An 18,181-nucleotide genomic window follows, 5' to 3' on the forward strand; every position below is an offset into this window, starting at 1 on the left:
CTAAAGCACTTTGGAGTGTACTGGTAAAAAGCACCATAAAGTATTATTGTGTATTTGTCACTCGCTGTGTTTTTGAGCCTTTCTACTCCTATTCAAAAGTTGCCAGACAATTGCAGGTACAGTGCCATATGACAAAACACCATGTGTTGTGAAACAGCATCAGTACATAAGCTCGAGAAGCAAAATATTCAACTCCAGTTATAGTTTCCAACTAACCGAAACTTACTAGACTGTAAGCTAGTTGAAGGAGAGACTGCATCTCCACTGAGCTTGTATCGCACCTAGTACACACTGGAACACAGTGATTGTGGCTCCTAGCCATCATTGCATAGAAGCAGACATAGATTTGTAACCCCGTTGCAGTAAGAAGCAGGACTGGGCTTCTTAGTCTGTATTTATACAGCACCTAGCACAGTGGCCTGGTACATGATTTAGTGCTACAAGAAAATGTTACTAACCTTAGCTCGCACCAGTTCCTTTTCTTAGCCCAGGGGTCAGCAATCAAAATAGCAAGAAGAGATATTGTTTTCAAATTCGGCAAAAAAACCCTCCATAATTCAAGAGCCGCAATGCATGTGGATACGAGATGGCCGTTAATCAATAAGGTCAAACCATACTTTTTGTAACCCCTCTTTTAAGAACAGCGCGCACACAGGGATTTGTAATGCAATACATGGTTACTGCAGGACGTTCACAAATGCCTTACATATTCTGTTTCCTCACCCTTTGCGTGTGTGGTTGTACCACTATCTTCCCGGCTTTCACGCCCAAACTCACTTTAGTTATGCCAATTTTATGTCACTTTTCAGTTCAGTTTTCTTTCTTAAAATGCGTGTTGCCCTTCAGAGCAGGAATGCTGCAAGCTTTGTTTTCCTTTTCAAACTCAAGACTTTTACAACATGATCAAAACACAAATTCAGTGTTGTATCCCACAATGCACTGCACATATTAAAGGTGGAATTATCCAATGTTTCGAGATCACATATCGTTTGCTAGTTAGGTATGAGTTGATCATTGCTGGGTTTTTAGACATTCCCCTTTTATCAAATTACCAGGGTTTTTTTTTTTGTTTTTTTTTTTTTTAAACTAAGGCCTAAAAGAGCCACAGGTTGTAGATTCCTGATGTAGCCCTTTTAAAAGGCTTATGTTTCAGCCGCTAGATGGCAACAGCATGTTACATTTGCTCCAGAAAAGAGCCTTGAAGGGTTCAAATTAGGATGTGAAAATGAAGCGGTGTGTCTGCCAATCAGCAGCTCTGACATTCTCAACCACAAAGGGTTTGGTTTCCCTTCTTACCCCTACCAATTTCCCCTACTAACTGTGCAGCTGCAGGCCTCTTATCATTAGAATTTCTGAACTCTGACTAGGACATTTGGTGGTAGGACTCATTGGGCTATCTCATTTATGTACTTATATGAAACCCAAGTCTTTCTAAACATCTTCACCCACATGGAGAATAATGAACCAAATATGTGAGCCAAACATCCTGGTTTAGAAACCCTCTGAGATCCTGGCAAATTGCTGCTGAGGCCAATCTCTTTTCTGACTACTGTTTAGTTGTTAAATACAGACATCCTCAGCTCTTCTTAGTCAAGGAGCCTCTTTAGAAATTAAATAATCCTCCTCTAGCATTTCATGCCATGTTAACTAGTGTCGTTCAACTGTGCAAGACATGGGAGCGGGTGAAGGAGGGTTGGCCCAGATAATCTGCAAGTATTCTGTGAGGCTCTCCCTGTGGTTGCTCCAGCTTGGGTGTTTGGGCACCCCGGTGTGCCTGGCCTGGGCACATAGGGCCCCCCCCAAACACCTAAGTGGCGCAACCACAGGGACGCCCATCTGAAAGAACTGCAGTTACTAGAAAGGGAGACTAACCCTTTCTTCCCCTAATGCAGGAGAGGGTCAGTTCTCTGCACCAGCAGAGACGCCACCTTCTGCATGGGTGTTGAAACTGGGAGGCTGAACATACAGTGTTTATATCAGAGGCTTCTGTCATGAGTTAGTCAGGAGCAGCAACACCATTTGCAAGTCAGTTCAGCGGCTGAGGAGCCAGCCCCTTTACTGGAACAGATTGTGTGGTCACATAGGGTACCTATTTTCAGGTGGCAAACATTAATACCCACCCTTTCTGTGGGATCATGTTTAGAGCTTTCTGAAGTTTTGTGCTTCTAATACCATCTGTTCATATCCTGAAAAGTCCTCTTGTTCGCACTAAAGATGAATCTGTATTTATTCAAATGAGTCTTATTAACAGAGGTTGCTTCAGACACAGGGGAAAAAAAAACAAACCCAACCCACATGTTCTTCTTCAAGTGGTCCCCGTGGGTGCTCCACAATAGGTGTCGGGCTCACCCAGCGCCGCAGATCGGAATTCTTCCAGTAGTTTCTATTGGATCACGCATGCGCCGATGCGCACCGCTCACTTGCGTGCCCCCAGCCATGTGCGCAATCCGGTCTTCGCCAGTTCCTTCTCAACCGCCATCGGCTTCAGACGGAATCCGCTCAGGCTAAAGCCAGAGACAGATAAGATAGTTGTTTTTACGTGTAGTTTGTTTTTGTCACTATCAAAAAAAAAAAAAAAAGAAAGAAAGAAAGAAGAGGAATGAAGGAGAGAGGGGCGGACAAGAAGGCTAGTTAAGCCATCCGCTGCCCCGCAGGCCGGTGATTGTTATTTTGGCTTAGAAAGCACTGATTAGTGGCTAAGTACCCTATTAACAGTAAAGACTCACCGCGATGGCCTCCTCGGGGTTTAAGAAGTGTGAGTCATGCCGCAAGGCTATGCCGGCCTCTGATGGGCATAGTGAATGCATTCGCTGCCTGGGAGAGTCACACATTACCCAGAAGTGTTCCCACTGCGCTAAGCTTACAGCCAGGGCCAGGAAAGACAGAGAGATGAGGCTCAAAATGATCTTGTTTGATAAGGCTCTCCAGCTGGAACCGCCGGAGAAGCCTCACGCAGAAGGGCCCTCTGGGTTGCATAAAAGGAAGGCAGCCTCTTTGACCCCCTTGGTGCAGAAGAGGAGGAAACTCTCCCCAGCTCGATCCTTGCCAGCGGGCAGGACGAGTGGAACGCAGAGCTCCCAGCCGTGAGCCCATGAAAGCGGCAGTGCAGCAGTGCACGTGGCAGAGGCTGAGCCTCCGATTACACAACAGACGGCACGCAAGGCGCCGCGAGCACCAGCGAGGCAAGTGCCAGAATCGGTGGCACCGACACAAGCAGCACCGGTCCCCGCAGCGCCTACGGTGCAGGGGCACCTGGCATGGAGCCTACCGGTGCTGGAGGAAGCTACCCGTGCGGCACCGCAGCTGACTGTGCCAAGTGCAGCGCTGACAACGGGGCCGAGATCCCTGGCACGGGCAGGGGCGGCGCCCACCCCGCAGGGGAGGGGCAGGGCAAAACCAAAAACTCGGCACCTCAGTCCATCTCCAGGCAGGGCTGCGCTGCACTTATCGCGTAGCCCCCACCCCCCCCAAGATACACACGCCACACCGACGGGCCGTAACTCCACCGGCTTATCTAGGACCTCCCTCTCCGTTCCTCCAACCAATTTTGCCGTGGCTTGGGCCACCTTCACCATTTCTGGGCATGGATCCCCTTGAGTACTATCACAAACCAGCTTCACCACTATCTATGTCGTCGCGGATGTCCTGCTCTCCCAGACATCATGGGTACACTCCCCGATCGTGGTCCAGCTCTCCATCACCGGGCCCTTGCCCATGCTGCTATGGTTGTCCTCATCATGCTGAACACAGACGCCGCAGGTCTAGATCCAGGGGCAGGTCCTCCCCTGCTTCTCATCAATACCCCCGTGTACACTCTCGCTCTGGGATGGGAACACAGTTGTCTCAGGGGGAGTTAGGTCCAGAATCCCGAGACTTTCCTTCACAATCCTCCAGGGAGCAAGTATATCATCGACCTCGGGAGCCAGAGGATTTGAGGGAGGTTTACCCCAGTGGTTCCTCCTCATCCTCCCCAGATGAGGCCATGGCCCCGGGGATGTCTCCCCCCCGGATGACCTTAAACAATTCCAGGAGCTGTTCAGAAGAGTAGCTTTCACGCAGGACATTCAAACAGCAGAGGTGCAGGAGAAGCATCATAAACTCCTGAAAAATTTGAGACTCCCGGCTTCATCTAAAATCGCTATCCCACTGGACGAAGCCATTGTGGAGTCAGCCACTAACATATGGCAGACCCCGGCCTCTATTCCGCCTACGAGCAAGAGAGCGGATAAGAAGTACTTCGTCCCAGCCAAGGGCATGGAGTTCCTCTTTAGTCACCCACAACCCAATTCTTTGGTGGTCGAATCGTCCCAGCAGAGGTCGAAGGCATCTCAGTACAAATCGGGGGGCGGGGTCAGATAAAGATGCTAAGAAACTAGAGCTGTTTGGCAGGAAGGTATATTCCTCCTCTACCCTATTATTGAGAATGGCAAATTACGCAGCACGTTCAACAGCTGCAGCAGTGGTAATGCGCAGGGAATTCTGGCTCCAGACTTCTGGTATCCCCAGGGACCTGCAGGCAAAGATCATGTATCTTCCCTTTGATAAACAAAAGCTGTTTGCGGACTCAGCCGACTCGGTCCTCCACTCCAGCAAAGACTCGAGGGCCACACTTAGAACCTTGCATATTTATACTCCCCCATACAAGAAGAAGAAATTTTATCCTCAGCAAGGACGCTGCACTTACCAACCACAGCATGCTCAATATCAGCGAGGCTATGACCAAGGGCGCCATCAACAGCAGCAGCAGTACAGGACTCCCAGGTGATGTTCTCAACAAAGCCGTACACCTTCGGGGCAGGCCCAGAGACAACAAGTTTGACGGGTACGTCGGGGGCTGCATTATCAACACCATCGCTCAATGCCACTTTCATCTCATGTTCCATCATCACCTCAAACCATTCCACTCCCAATGGCAAAAGATCACCACAGACAAATGGGTGCTCGAGATTATAGCCACGGGTTACACGATCCCTTTCCAGTCACTTCCACCGATGAAGCCTCCCTCCAGGCCTCATCTCAGGGACGCTGCCCACGAGGCGAGGCTCAAGCAGTAGGTGGATCACCTTATGTTCACAGGGGCGGTGGAAAGAGTGCCGGAGCAATTCCAGGGGAAAGGTTTTTATTCATGCTACTTCCTAACAGAGAGGAAAACAGGAGGCTGGAGGCCGATCTTGGATCTACGGGGCCTCAACCGTTACTTGCGCAAGCAACGCTTTCGGATGATCACAGTTGCCTCCATACTTACGGCACTGGACAATGGAGACTGGTTTGCAGCCCTCGACTTACAAGATGCTTACTTTCATATAACAATCCACCCAGCACACAGACGCTTCCTCCGCTTCACGGTCGGCAGGGAACATTTCCAGTACAGAGTTCTTCCGTTTGGCCTATCCTCGGCTCCCAGAGTCTTTACCAAAACCCTGGCAGTGGTATCAGCCTACCTGCACAGACAGGGGGTGTTTATTTTCCCATATCTGGATGACTGTCTGCTGAAAGGGGCCTCAAAGGCAGAGGTCTTACGCATGATACGCGTCACTGTGGACACGTTTACTTCTCTGGGCCTAGTTATCAACCTGGCAAAGTCAAAGACCGAACCCACACAAGATATAGAGTTCATAGGGGCACGCATAAACTCTATCACAGCAAGAGTATACCTGCCCGACGCCCGCTTCCGCGCCATCAACTCACTGGTGCAAGTCATGACGTACAGCCCCACGGTGCCGGTCCTAACGTGCCTGCAGCTTTTGGGGCACATGGCGACAGCGACATTTGTGGTACAGAATGCCAGTTTACACATGCGAAGCCTGCAGCATTGGCTGGTGAGTGTTTACAAACCGGCATCCCACACTGTCCACAAGGTAGTGTTGCCCACGACAGAGGTGCGCAGATCCCTAGCGTGGTGGGAAAATCCCAAGAATCTGCTAGTGGGGGTGCCTTTTCACCAACCACAAATTTCTATCTTTCTTACTACCGACGCCTCCCACATAGGATGGGGAGTGCACGTTGGCAGCAAGGTGACGCGAGGGCTATGGTCCCCTGCGGAACAGACACTGCACATAAACATATTGGAGCTCAGAGCAGTGTTCAACGCGTGCAGACATTTTCGAGATTACCTGCATGGCAAAGTAGTCGGGATCAATACCGACAATACCTCCACTATGTTCTACATCAATCGACAAGGAGGGGCACGATCCCGTGCGTTATGTGCAGAAGCAGTCCGATTGTGGAACTGGTGCATCGCCAACAATATAACGTTGAAAGCCTCGTACTTGCCGGGTGCTCACAACGTGAAGGCAGATCAGCTGAGCACACGTTTCGCACTCACGCACGAATGGCAGATCCACTCCGACCTGCTACGGCGCATATTTCGTACATGGGGGTTTCCCCAAGTCGATTTGTTTGCCACCCAGTACAACAAGAAGTGCCCCCAGTACTGCTCCAGAGCAGGAATAGGGCGGGGGTCCCTGGGGGACGCATTCATGATTTCATGGAAGGGCCCTCTACTCTACGCATTCCCACCCAACAACACTTATCCACAAGGTTCTGCAGAAAGCCAGAAGGGAGAGAGCTCGCATGATACTCATAGTCCCAACTTGGGACCGGCAACAATGGTTTCCCTTGCTTCTGCGCATGTCGGATCGTCCACCACTTCCCCTACCGGTGGCGCCGAACTTACTCACGCAGGCTCAGGGGCCCATAGTGCACCCGCACCCTCAGGGTCTGCGCCTACAAGCATGGTTAATCCATGGCTCAGCGCCTTAGAGAGCACGTGTATGGAGGGAGTACAACAAGTCCTGGAGTGTAGCTGAAGGGCCTCCACCAGGAGGACTTATAAACAGAAATGGACTCAATTTACAGCCTGGTGTTCCGCCAAGCAGTTAGCTCCCCTTGACGTTCCTATAACCGTAATACTAGAATACCTGTTGGACCTCAAACGAGACAGGCTTTCTCTATCCTTGCTAAAGGTCCGCCTTGTTGCTATATCAGCTTTTCGGCATACGGAGGAAGGGCCCACTGTATTCGCCCACCCTATCATCACAAGGTTCTTGAAGGGGCTGGTAAACCTTTACCCCCCTCGAAAACCGCTTCCGACGTCGTGGAGTTTGGACTTGGTGGTCAGCACGCTATCGGGACCACCCTTTGAACCACTAGCCATGGTACCCCTCCGACTCCTTACAATGAAAACAACCTTCCTCCTTGCGATTACGTCAGCCCGCAGGGTGAGCGAGCTCGCAGCAGTGATGGCAACGCCACCCTGCACAGTATTCTCAAAGGAGGCGGTAACCCTACGGTTACACCCAGCCTTCGTTCCAAAAGTTTCTTCGGAGTTCCATCTTAACGAACCAATAGTTTTACCATCGTTTTACCCGAAGCCTCACAGCTCCAGCAAGGAGGCGCGCCTACATCTCCTAGACGCGAGAAGGGCGTTGGCCTTCTACATAGACAGAACTAAGTCCTTCCGGAAAACGGACAGGCTTCTAGTGTCTCTCGCTCCCAGGTCAAATTTCAAAGCACATCGTGTCCTGTATAAAAATGTGCTACGGAGCTTTGACAGACCCCTTTGCTGGCCCTGCCTAGGGCTCACTCCACCAGGGCGGTGGCGGCGTCAACAGCCTTCTTCAAGGGCATCGCGTTAAAAGACATCTGTAGAGCGGCAACCTGGTTATCCTACGACACCTTCGCCAAGCATTATGCCCTACGTTGGGTATTCGAGGAGGATACCCGTCTGTCGACAGCAGTCCTCTCGGGGGCAAGCTGCACATGAATCGATTACCCACCTCCTTACTTGGGTTACTGCTGGGTAGTCACCTATTGTGGAGCACCCACGGGGACCACTCGAAGAAGAAAGAGAAGTTACTCACCTGTAGTAACGATGGTTCTTCGAGATGTGTCCCCGTGGGTGCTCCACCACCCGCCCATCCTCCCCGCTTTGGAATCTCTGTCTGGTGTTTTTCAGGAGCATCCGAAGCGGTTGGTCAAGGAACTGGTGGGGACTGGATTGCGCACATGGCCGGGGGCGCGCAAGGGAGCGGCGTGCATCAGCGCATGCGCGATCCAATAGAAACTGCTGGAAGAATTCCAATCTGCGGCGCCGGACGAGCCCGACACCTATTGTGGAGCACCCACGGGGACACATCTCGAAGAACCATCATTACTACAGGTGAGTAACTTCTCTTTTCTCCACCAACCAGGGATTTGGCTTCCCATGATAAAGGTGGGCAAAAGCTCCCCCAGCCTGCTTTTGAGATGCTGATGGAACCCTTCTGGTCAGAGAGGCACTTCAGTGCTACAGAAAGCAAGCAAACACAAACCGAACCTTCAGCTTCTCCAGTAAGGGTGCCTTCTGCTGGGACATTTGCTTTCAGGTTGGCGTCACAATTAAGATGAGCTCACCAATCAGTTTTTGCAGCCCAGGAATTGTGGTGTGTCTGGGACATTCACATCTGCCACTGTATGTTTTGAATTCTACGCCCGAAGGAATTGTGTGCCAAAAAGAATCACTAGTCGTAGTAGTAGTAGTAGGCATTCTTCAGTCTATGTAGACTATGGATCGCACCCTTCGTAGTTCCCTTTGGAATCATCATTTGCAGTGTCGACTGTGACTGTGAAGGTCCACACGAGAGTGACAGTCCTTGCTGCGCCAGTCGAGCAAGAGCTTATAACTGGTATCTGTTACCTCCCGTGTTGGTTCAACGCTGTTAAGCGATGCTGGAGTACTTCTCCAGGCGCGAGCCTGGGCAATTCTTTTGGGACCCTGGGCTGCCCAGACACCAGTGTCCCCTTCTCGGCTTTACTGATATAGTCCAAAGGAGAGGATAACCTCTACGTCTAGTACCAGCTCAGCTGCAGGAGTTGCCGGGTCAATGTCAGACGTTGGCACAGAATGGCCTTAGGACTCCCCTCCGGATTTTTCTGTCAGGGTTTTCTCCCTTAGCCTTGCTCCTTCCCAGGATAACCCACAAGGCAGTGGGGTGAATCACTCCTACAGTAACTTAAAATGGTGCAAATGGTCAATAGATAAATGTGGTTCCAGGATGGCTGTGGGGCCCATGGCCCGCTCCTGCTTCAGGGAGGCTACACCTGCCTCTGACGCAGTGCAAAGGCTGGCCTGTTCTAAAAAAATCTGCCAGGGCCTTGGGTCTTGGTGCTGGCACCAGAGGTGGGTGGGCAGGCTCAGTCCAGCCGGGTCCAAGTGGGGTGGGGCTTAGCAAATTCTTCCCCCCCCCCCCCCCGCGTGAGGCCAGCTGGATGTGGGTGGCTCAATGGGAGAGCGGCATACAGAGGGGGTTCTGGGCATGGGGAAAATGGGCCTGCAGACTAGCCAGGTGAAAGTAGTTGGGATTCAGAAGGGGCGGGGCTAGATGTAGGGAGATGGGATTCAGTGGGGGAGGTCTCCAGCCCCCCCATCCCCTCCCATCTCCCACCCATTGTCCCATCATGCTCCCTTCCCTCACATTCTCCTCCCCGTACCTTGCTCCATCCTCTGTCATGCCCCCACCACCCCCAGCTGGCCCAGAGGCACTCACTGCCCCACAGAAAACAGGAACACTCCTAGCAGGCAGGAGCAGGGCTAGCACTAGGACTCAGGAGGCAGCAAGACACTGCAGTGTTAGCAGAGCCCAACTGCAGCCTCCACTCTGAGCTTGCTGCGGGGTGGGACCCTATGTAGCCTCCTCCCCCTCCTCCCCAAATCCACCTCTCTTTGGAGCAATCCTTTCAAACTGCACCCACACGTGACCCCAGCCACCCTCCTCCCCTGCATGGCTTCTCTGAAACGTGGGGCATTTATATGTTATATCCTTCACAAAAGCTGTCGTAGAGGAAGAGTCCAGGAAAAAAAAAAGCATTAGATGCCTTCGGGAACAGAACAAGAAAGAGGCGGAGGGGAAACAAACATAAGGAAAGTATGTGAAGAAGAACAAAAGACGGTCAGAGGCTGAACATGAAAGAGGGGAAAAAAGCTAAATGTGAAGGGAAAGGCCTAGAGGATAAAAGGGCTAGCAGGATATATGGCCAATTATTTGTGATTCTTTGGCTTAAGCGTGATGTATCACTGTGATAAATGAGCGCTTAAGACAGGTACTATTGAGGCCAGAGCTTGGACATTACTGAGTCAGTGTAATCACACTATTAATGCTCACAAAAGTGGATTTTTTTTTAAGTACCGCAGCAATCCGCAGAAGGGGTGTCAAGAGCATCATGTGAGCCAATTTTCATCAGCACACCAGGTGGGAGCTCAGCTCCGCCCCACCTCCTCCAGGCGGTCAGGAACGTGCTCAAAACCAGGCCACCTGTGGACTAACAAAAGGCCAGCTAATGCTGCCAACCACCCCCTATGTGGTCACACTCAGCCCCTGAATTTATTTATTAATGCACCTGTTGTAAATAGGACTATTGGAGACTTTAAAACGTATCAGACAGCAAAAGGAAAAATGTTGGCACGCTGCCTTGGAAAGGTTGCTGACCCTGGCCTAGTGCATAATCACAGGCCTGGGGTGGAGGGACAGGCGGCTTCCTCGGCCAGGCATGAATGCTGCTTGAGCAGTTACTATTATAGCAGTGCCAAGGTCGGGGGGGAGGGCACGAAGGGTGGTGCTCCCATTGTGCTGTGTACCCCACTGGCCAAGAGGCCAGCCATCCCTCTTGGGCCCCAGACAAGCCTCTTTCACAATGCCCCATGTATGCTGGCTCACGCCTTCGCTCAGGGACGTACTTTTCAGGCCTTGCTGTGCTGGCGAACAGGGCAGCCATCCCACAGTTAAAAAATAAAATAAAAATTTGGGGAAGTACACACCATGTAGAGCTGGAAGGGACCTTGGGAGATTATCAAGCCCCCCCCAGGCCCAAGCACCACGCACCCCCTTTTTGTTGTGTTGTCTGTTTGCCCCGATCCCTAAATGACCCCGCCCCCACAGACTGAGCACACACCTGGGGTATAGCAGGCCAGTGCTCAAACCACTGAACTAACCCTCCCCAATTTAGAGGACTGGCCCTGTATTCTCCAGACATAATAGGTAGTGAGAAAAAGGAAACTAGAGATTAAAAAACAGTGCCAGGGAAGTAAGGCACAGAGCCCCTAAGGCTATGTCTACACTAGCACACTACATTGAAGTAGCCTATTTCGAAGTAAGAACATCGAAATAGGCGACTTCGACGTGTATCGTCTACACGTCCTCCAGGGCTGGTGCCATCGTCGTTCAACATCAAAGTAGCGACGGAGAGTGTCGAAAGAAGCAGCCCCGGAAGGAAATGTGAAGCGCGCGCGCGCTCCCCGTCAAAATAAGGGGCCAGCAAAGCCCCAAGCCTCTCCCTTAAAGGGCGCCTGCCAGACACACTTGGCCTGCACAGCACGAGATCCACAGAGCTGACAACCAGTTGCAGACCCTGTGCACGCAGCATGGACCCCCAGCTGCAGCAGCAGCCAGAAGCCCTGGGCTAAGGGCTGCTGCACGCGGTGACCGTAGAGTCCCACAGGGGCTGGATAGAGCGTCTCTCAGTCCCTCAGCTGATGGCCGCCATGGAGGAGCCCCGCAGTTTCGATGTAGCGGGACACGGATTGTCTACACATACCATACATCAACACTGAACGTCGAAGTAGGGCTCTATTCCCGTCTTCAGATAGGAATAGCAATTGCGACATCTCACTGCCTAACATCGATTTCAACGTCGAAATAGCACACAGCATGTGTAGACGTGATGCGTGCTCCTTCAAGGTTGTGCTGGCTACGTCGAAGTAGCCAGCTAGTGTAGACGCACCCTAAGTGACTTGCTCATGGCCATGCAGGAAGCCTACAGCAGAGCAGAGATCTGTGCTCAGGGTCTTTCGGTCTCAGTGGCATGGATTCACCCATAGCATAACGTTCTTCAGATCTTCAGTGGCCCTAAGAGACAACAGATGGAAGAGCTATTAGATCACCCAGTCCACTCACTCAGAGACCAGAACGGTCCCTAATAGACATAGCCAGAATGTGCCTTTTTTAAAATGTAAAAATGCTACAGCCAATGCTCAGCAGATTCTGTGAGAGGACTTAAGACTAGCCGGGACGGGGAAGAAGGCCACAGCGCTTGCTTGCACAGTGCAGACAATTCTCCCTGAAATGTGCATTTCAGGCACTTGATGCGAAGGTTAAAAAAAGAAAATGGGAGGAGGAAAAACTGAAACTATCCCCAGCCATTAAGCCAGGTTACAGCCCTTTGTGATTATTGTGGGCTGCAGGAGCCTCGCCTCAGCTGGTTAAGCTGGAGAGAGTCAAAGCATTTTAATGCATTCTGACGAAGAAAAAAAAAATGATGGAATTTCTTTGTTGGGGGCAAGCTTAGTTCTTATTGTGTCTTACACATCAGCCGCTACAGAAAAGCACAGCTACAGCCACACGCATGCCTCCATCTGCGATGAAGCAGCACAAGTTGATTTATGTTATGGGGGGAAAAAAAAACAACACATCACTGGCCTGGTGAACTTGGCCGGGTGTGGGGGGAGGCAGGAGTGGTGAGAAGCCTCAGACATGGTCCTCACCCTTTTCCATCTCAAGTGCGTAGAATAACACTGGAGGGGGCTGGACCAAGGCATAAGTTGCATCCTCTCCTCCGAGCCTGGTGGATGTGAGCGAAGCACTGACATTGGCATTGGGCCTGTATTTCCACAGGGAAGCATTTGCCCCATGTGTGGGCAAAAGAGCCAGTGACAACAGTGGACAAAGCAGGTAGGGCCCAAGCACAGAATCACAGCCCACTAGAACTGGAAGGGATCTCAGGAGGGCATCAAGTCCAGGCCTCTACCCTCATGGCAGGACAAAGCACCATCTTGGTCATCTTTCTTAGATACTTATCCAACGTTTTCTTAACTCTCTCCAGTGATGGCAAGTCTACAGCCACCGGAGGCAATTTATTCCAGTACTTAACCACCCTGAGAGAACATTTTTTTCTCATGTCCAACCTGAACCTCCCTTGCTGCAATGTAAGCCCATTGCTTCTTGTCCTAAGCATAATTTTTTGGGGGCCCAGGACAAACATGTAACAGTTTGTAGCCTGAGCCAGACTCTCTAGGGGCCAGGTTAAAAAGTGTCCTTCCCCCACCATGTGGGGGCCCTGGAGGCAGCCCGGCCTCACAGCTGAGAAGCTGGCACAAATGGTGTAGAACAAGAAGTCCTGTGGCACCTTATAGACTAACCGATATTTGTATAACAAATATGTTAGCCTATAAGGTGCCACAGGACTTCTTGTTCTCTAAGATACAGACTAACACAGCTCCCTTGCTGATACAAATGGTGTAGTTACTCCACCCATTCCTCTCCCCTCTTCTACACTTGCCTTAACCGCTCTCCCGCCCCGCCCCCCCGCACGATGGATGCTCCAAGGATGTTCTGAAGTGAATGCCCAATTTCCTCACACCCCCGCCCCCTCTCACTCTAACGGGCATCTAACCCGCGAGAGGTCAATGAAGACTCGATAGCACGGTGCAGGCCCTGTCCCATGCAAAGCCTGGCATATCTGTAGGACGGGAGAGATTTGACAGCCCGAACCCTCAGTAACACACACAGCGGGTAACATAGTTGAGTGTACTTCATCCTCTCTATAATAGCCCCCTTAGGCTGCTCCTATGCATGCCACCTCCTGTCATAGGTGGCCTGGTAATGAGGCAATTCGAAGCAGGCTAATGTGGCGCTAACGAGCAAATTCAGCACCTCATTAGTATAATGGTGGCCATGCCCATGTCAAAGTGCAGACTGACAGTGCAGGTGCGACAGCTTCGAAATAAGTGTCCCACTTTGATATTCCCTTACTCTGCTCTGGTTCTGTGGGAGTCAGGGAATGTCGAAGTGGGACACTTATTTTGAAGCTGCTAATAAGGCACTGAATATTCACATTAGTGCCTCATTAGGCTGCTTCAAATTGTCTCATTACCTCTGACTGGAGGTGGCATGTGTAGACGCAGCCTTAGAAGGGGGTGAATCATGCGTGTGTGTCGCTGTTGGACAGGGTGTTTTTCTCATTTGTTTCTGCCCTGAGGAGTCTAAATAAGACGGTCTAACGCTACCTAGCAGGTGGGGCAGGAGTGGAGTTGCAGCTGGGCTCAGAGCCAGGTGTGGAAGTGGCACCCACCGAACACTCTGGCTCTGTGCCTAGCCTCGTAGCTGGGCCAGGAACAGCCATGGCTAGTGGCTGACGCAGGGCCAGGAGTGGAGATGCACCAAAGCAAGGTATGGGGACATGACCAGAGCAAAGTTGGAGTGAGAAGGGGCTAGGTGGTCAGGCACAGCCTTAGGCAAGGTGATTGCCTTGGGCCCCAAGCCTGCAGGGCCCCACACTTGCCCTGCTGTCAGTGGGTTACCTTGGGCCATGCAAATTCTTTGGCTGGCCCAATAGGTGGTGACCTCCTGCCACCCTGTGGGGGCTGGTCTGGCTCCTACCTCTTCTGCCTCTTCCCGGTAAGTCCAGGCCCCCCCCCCTCAGGGGGGGTGCACTCCCTCATCTGGGGGCATCTGACCTCGGGAGTCTGAGCTGTGCAGCATACACAGGGTGGGTTGTGGAAAAACTGGGGCTTCTCTACACGAGAAAAAGTGGAGTCATGATGTTCCTGTTGACTAATTCCCAACAGTAGTCTCGTAGCTCACCACACTTTAACTCCAATGTTGTTCCTTCCACTGGAACCTTCCCTTATCTCTTCCACCTATAGTTCTTTCAATGCAGGCAGACGCAACTGACCCAAAAGCAATATCAACCTCAGCTGGTTTCATGTTTGTGGGAGAGGCCAAGGTCCTGAGGTATCCTGAGCACCCTCACATCCCACAAATGGCCCAGCATCTCTCAAGAACTGGCCTCAGAACTGAGCCCTCCAGATTTCAATTGAGAGCCCTTTCCAGCAGTGTTTTGATCAGCATTTTTTCAGCTATTGTAAAGAACAGGTGTAAATATTAAGATATATGCTCGTAACTGTCAGCCATTGCCAAGTTTTTCCTTTTAATTCCCTGCCATGTGTGAGGCTTTGCAGTAGAACCCTCATTAAACACCCATGGGACACGGTCAGATGTCCCTGAACTTACTCAGCCCGGCTAATGGTGGCAGTACCACTAGCAGAATGATGCAAAAATATGAAACCCAACCAGCTTTGTGTCAAGTGATGACAACAAATTTTGCATTCTGCAGAAGCCACATAATGTGAAATTAATTAAATAACTCCATTTGTGTCAACCTTACGTTTTACCTGTCATAATTAGAAAAGGAAAGCCCGTTACTTCCAGAGGATAATTCAGCCCAATTCCTCCCTTTTCTCATATTCACCTCCAAATGATCTTAGAATCATACAATCCTAGGGATGGAAGAGACCTCAGGAGTCCATCAAGTCCAACCCCCTGCTGAATGCTGGGCCAGTCTCAACTAAATCATCCCAGCCAGCACTTTGTCAAGCTGGGCCTTAGAAACCTTTAGAGAAGGTAATTTTAATCCGTCTCTAGGTAACTCATTCCAGTGCTTCACCACCCTCTTGTTGACATAGTTTCTCCTCATATCCAATCAGACCTCCCCCTCCGCAACGTGAGACCATTGCTTCCTGTCATCAACTGTTACCACTGAGAACAGCCCGTTCTCCGTCCTTTTTGGAATCTCCCGCCAGGTACTCGAAGGCTGCTATTAAATCCTCTCTCACGCTTCTCTTCTGTAGACTAAATAAATCCAAATCCCTCAGTATTTCTTCAAGAGTCGTGCTCCGCCCCACCCCCCCAATCATTTTTTCACCCTCTGCTGGACTCTCTCCAAGTGCACCCACTGTAATGGGGGCCCCGGAATTGGATGCAATACCCCAGAGGCAGCCTCACCAGTGCCGAATAAAGGGAACAAATCACTTCCCTAGATCTGCTGGCAATGCTTCTGCTAATGCACCCCAGTACGCAGTTAGCCCGGTTGGCTACAAGGGCACACTGTTGGCTCATATCCATCTTCTCATCCACTGTAATCCCCAGGGCCTTTTCTGCCTGTAGCAGTGCTTGGGATTCCTCCATCCTAAGTGCAGGACTCTGCTTCTGCCCTTGTTGAACCTCATCAGATATCGTTTGACCTAATCCTCTCATCTGATGATGCTCAACCTGAAGCTGCATTGCGCTTCTGATATCGGAGGGGTAGCTGTGTCAGTCTGGATCTGTAACAGCAACGAAGGGTCCTGTGGCACCTTATAGACTAACAGAAAAGTTTTGAGCATGAGCTTTCGTGAGCACAGACTCACTTCATCAGCTGGAGTCTTGGAAATTTGCAGGGCCAGGTATAAATAAGCCAGAGCAAGGGTGGGGATAACAAGGTTAGCTCAGTCAGGAAGGGTGAGGCTTACTACCAGCAGTTGATCTGGAGGTGTGAACACCAAGGGAGGGGAAGCTGCTTTTGTATTTAGCCAGCCATTCACAGTCTTTGTTTAAACCTGAGCTGAGGGCGTTGAATTTGCCGATGAATTGTAGCTCAGAAATTTCTCTTTGGAGTCTGGTCCTGAAATTTCTTTGCTGTAGGATAGCTACTTTTAAGTCTGCTACTGTGTGGCCTGGGAGATTAGAGTGCTCTCCTACGCGTTTTTGTATATTGCCATTTCTGATACCTGATTTGTGTGTGTTTATTTTTTTACGTAGAGACTGTCCAGTTTGTCCGATGTATATAGCAGCGGGGCATTGCTGGCACATGATGGCATAAATTATATGGGTAGACATGCAGCTGAATGAACCCACGATGGTGTGGCTGATCTGGTTAGGTCCTGTAATGGTGTTGCTGGTGTAGATATGTAGGCAGAGCTGGCAACGAGGTTTGTTGCATGGAAGGGTCCCTGAGTTAGAGTGACTGAGGTGCGGTGTATAGTTGGTGGTTAGAATTTGCTTCAGGTTGGCAGGTTGTCTGTGGGCAAGGACTGGTCTGCCTCCCAAGGCCTGTGAAAGTGGGGGATCATTGTCCAGGATGGGTTGTAAATCCCTGATGATGCGCTGTAGAGGTTTTAGCTGAGGACTGTAGGTGATGGCTAGTGGTGTTCTGTTGGTTTCTCTCTTGGGCTTCTCCTGTAGTAAGAGGCTTCGTGGCACACATCTGGCTCTGTTGATCTGTTTTTTCACTTCCTCAGGTGGGTATTGCAGTTTCAAGAATGCTTGGTAGAGATCCTGTAGGTGTTTGTCTCTGTCGGAGGGGTTGGAGCAAATGTGGTTTTATCTTAGTGCTTGGCTGTCGACAATGGATCGTGTGGTGTGTCTGGGATGGAAGCTGGAGGCATGAAGGTAGGTGTAGCGGTCAGTGGGTTTACAGTACAGGGTGGTATTGATGTGGCCATCGTGTATTAGCACCGTGGTGTCCAGGAAGTCCTGTGTGGACTGTTCCAGGCTGAGGTTGATGTTGGGGTGAAAGTTGTTGAAGTCCCGGTGGAATTCCTCCAGAGTCTCCTTCCCATGGATCCAGATGATGAAGATGTCATCAATGTAGCGTAAGTAGAGACGGGGTGTTGGTGGACAAGAGCTAAGGAAGCGCTGTTCCAGGTCAGCCATGAAAATATTGTCATATTGAGGGGCCATGCGGGTGCCCATAGCTGTGCTGCTGATTTGAAGATATATATCGTCACCAAATCTGAAATAGTTGTGTGTGAGGATAAAGTTACAGAGCTCAGCCATCAGATGTGCTGTAGCATTGTTCCGGACAGCATTTATTCCATCTTTGTGTGGGATGTTGGTATAGAGAGCCTCTACATCCATGGTGGCTAGGATAGTGTTTTCTGGTACGTCATCAATGTCTTGCAGTTTTCTCAGGAAGTCAGTGGTGTCTCGGAGATAGCTGGGAGTGCTGGTGGCATAGGGTCTGAGGAGAGAGTCCACATAACCAGACAGTCCTTCAGTGAGCGTGCCAATGCCTGAGATGATGGGGCGTCCAGGATTTCCAGGTTTGTGGATCTTGGTTAGTAGGTAGAATAGCCCCGGATGGGGCTCTAGAGGTGTGTTGGTATAAATCTGTTCTTGTGCTTGTGTAGGGAGTGTCATGAGCAGATGGTGTAGTGTATTCCTCGGTGGGATCTGAGGAAAGTAGCCTGTAAAAATCTGGTATTGGAGAGTTGTCTGGAAGCCTCCTTCTGGTAGTCAGACCTGTTCATGATGACAGTAGCTCCTCCTTTATCTGCCTCTTTGATTATAATGTCAGGGTTGTTTCTGAGGATGTGGATGGCATTGCGTTC

Source organism: Carettochelys insculpta, chromosome 21 (assembly GCF_033958435.1).
Source record: "Carettochelys insculpta isolate YL-2023 chromosome 21, ASM3395843v1, whole genome shotgun sequence".
Classification (NCBI taxonomy): Eukaryota; Metazoa; Chordata; order Testudines; family Carettochelyidae; genus Carettochelys; species Carettochelys insculpta.